This window comes from Dendrobates tinctorius, unplaced genomic scaffold (genome assembly GCF_039654945.1).
Source record: "Dendrobates tinctorius isolate UK_male_01 unplaced genomic scaffold, ASM3965494v1 ptg000395l, whole genome shotgun sequence".
NCBI lineage: Eukaryota > Metazoa > Chordata > Amphibia > Anura > Dendrobatidae > Dendrobates > Dendrobates tinctorius.
This window is the reverse complement of record NW_027362061.1, coordinates 91716-94882: the sequence shown is the minus strand read 5'-3', so window position 1 is coordinate 94882 and position 3167 is coordinate 91716. Positions and strand designations below refer to the sequence as shown.

Sequence of the window (3167 nt, the reverse complement as noted above, 5' to 3'; positions counted from 1 at the left end):
AGTTTGGTGCTGCTGGAGTGCCTGGCACTGCTGCCCAGGGTGTCCGCTGCTGCTGCCTGGTGTGTCCGCCGCTGCTGGGGGCTCTGCTGACATTTTGTGAAAGGCCAGAGCCCCCCGCATATCCGTGGTTTCCTCCTGTGCGGAAGACTCCGTGAACATGGCAGCCTGGGGGCGACGCATGCGCAGATGGAGATCTCGGTATCAAGATCTCGGGAGATGAGATTTCAGCTCTGAAATTAGATCTTGGGATTCTAGGAAGACAACAGCATCATTACCCTCCGCTTTCTCTTAGAGGCCCATCATAATATTTTTCTTCAAGTGATTTTCTATCTTGTCAGCACATTCTACGTACGCTGTCATTTGGCTTTATAGTTACAGAACTGGGCAGGTAACGGTCAGCATTTTGAGGTGGATGGATCCTCCAGGTTCTAAGTTCTATAGAAAAGGGCTTTCAATGCCCAAAGTCATTTGAACAGTTTTGGGTGGAGGAGAATGTTGTGGTCTAGAGGCAAAATGGTGACCATGGTAATACGGCCGGACTACACCACCGATAAAACAGCCACAGCCGGTGACTGAGAGGAATCTGTGACTTCTCTGCATTCAGTGGTTACTACTCACCTGGGTAGTCATATGTGGGAATCTCCTCTTTACACCGCTCATCACCCCTCACATATGTCTCTGTAGTATTAATATGGGTCAGATCTTCACCCTGAAACAAATATTGTAAAAGTCACCGACAGATGGAGAAGTCCCATCTATGATCAGCTCTAATCCTACCATCTCCACCGTTCTCATTACACAAGTTGTTGAAATATGTTTAGTGCAACAACTCCATTCCTGTCAATGAGTGTTTTGTTTCTAGATTTGTATGCTGTCTATAAAGTTTAAAAAAAAACCTCCCAGAGGCTCACACGGGAAGAGCATGTGACTGTATTTCCTGTTTACCTGCTGGATGTAGAAGGACATAGATCTGGGGATTTATTCTGACGGAATATAGGCTGAACTGGATGGACACATGGCTTTTTTCGGCCTTGCTAACTATGTTATTATGTTTAAGAGCACCTTGTTTGTAAAATGCAAAAATCTCTCTATGGACTTAAGCAGTCGGCAAGAGCTTGGAACTCGAAAATGAACAAGGATTTGAGGGATGAAGGATTTAAGAGATCTCAAGCTGATCCATGTTTGTACACGAAAAATGTAGCGGCGAAGGAGTGGATGTATGTTCTCCTATATGTAGACGATGTAATCATGTCTCATCAAGATGAAAAAGAAATTGCAAAGCTAGGAGAAATTCTCAACCAGCACTTTTGAGACTAAGGACCTTAGAAATATGACGTATTATTTGGGAATCCAAATCCATAGAGATGAAGATGGGAGTTTTCTTCTTGACCAAAGTTCTAAAATTTCCGCAATCCTAAACCAGTTTGGAATGTCAGAAAGCAAAGGTGCGTCAACACCAATGGATCCATCCTACTTAAAGTTAGAAGGAGATCTGCTACCCAGCAATGAGAGATAAAGACAAGCAGTGGGGGCGCTTCTGTACATAGCAACCGCAACTCGTTCGGATATCACAACCACAGACTGTCGTCGTGTAAGCAAGCCACGCCAAAGAGAGTGGAATGCAATTAGGAGAATTCTTTGAGAAACTCTAAGGCTAAATCTTAGGATTTCTGCATCAGGAGATCTCACTCTCAGAGGTTATGTGGATGCAGATTGGGCTGGAGATTCAAGCGATCGGAAATCAACAAGTGGTTACTTGTTCTAATTAGGAGAAAATTTAATTTCTTGGTCCAACAGAAAACAAGTGCCAGTCGCATTATCTTCTACAGAAGCAGAATATATGTCTGCTGCTTATGCAAGTCAAGAAATAATTTGGTTGAAACAACTTTTGGAAGATTTTGGCAAGCCATTAGCTCAACCAACAGTTACCTTGCCAGCAGTAAGATTAGTGCAAGGACTAAGCACATTGATGTAAAACATCACCACTTACGTGACTTAGTAGAACGTGGTTTACTCGAGTTTGTTTATTGCGAGTCTGACAAGATGATAGCTGATGGTATGACAAAGCCATTATCAAGAGCCAAGTTTGTGGACTTCAGAACCGCAATGGGACTAACAGGGTAAGTCGTTGTTGAGTGGGGTGTATGAGTGTTTAGTTGACAGTTTTGTATGATGTTTTAAAAGTTAAAAAAAACCTCCCAGAGGCTCACACAGGGAAAGCATGTGATTGTATTTCTTGTTTTCCTGTCTGTGTATGAGAGAAGCAACCTTCTGTAGATGCTGCATAGATAGAGACACAGAAATGATTTATTCCTGATCTATTAAGCTGATCATATATTGTTCCTGATTGTTCTCGAATAAACAAGTTCTGTTGTCACACGCTTGGAGAGAATCATGAGTAATCCGCTGCCAACATAAGTTCTGTGACGTATTTAGAGAAGTATAGAGTCTAAATCACGTCAAATAATTATTCTCGTCTACTCCTTCTTGGTCAGATCTCTTCTGAAACACTGTGTCCAGTTCTGGGCACCACATTTTAAAAAAGCATTGAAAAGCGAGATCAAGTTCAGAGAAGAGCTACCAGGATGGTGAGATAAAACAAGACTGAGCACAAGACCTTCACAGCCGTCTACACATCATAGGGGGGGATCTCCTGACACCTTATCTCCACCTACCTGATGATCCTGAGGGACATTGGGATCTTCTTGGTTACAGTCCTGTGGAAGAAGAGGACGGGGACATCTCTCTGGTGTTGTCCTCTTACTGGATAGATCTGGAGGAAACACATACAGGGACTGAATTCATTCTCTACATACAGATAACTATAGGCCGTGTGTATTTAGGCTGAGTTCACATGTGGCTTTTTTTCGCGTTTCCGCAGCGGTTTTAACCGCGCGATTTTGCCGCGAAAAATAAGCATCCCATGCATTCCGCAATGCTGTGGTTTTCACCGCGGCGGAATCGCTTCACGGTAAAAAACGCAGCATGCTCATTAATTTCGCGGAATCGCGGCGATCCCGCACCCATAGGGATGCATTGTTCTGCTTACTTTCTGCATGTGGCTGTGCACACCATGCGAAATGAACATTTGCGGATGGTACCCACGGTCCGGAGGAGAGGAGACTGTCCTCCGGGCTTTGGGCACCACATCACTGTAAAAAATAGAA

General features: G+C 43.8%; 1 pseudogene; it reads left to right on the top strand.

Moving 5' to 3' along the window:
• The first annotated feature begins 1330 nt into the window (after positions 1-1330).
• Positions 1331-1975, top strand: LOC141076204 (uncharacterized; annotated as a pseudogene).
• Positions 1976-3167: the final 1192 nt, after the last annotated feature.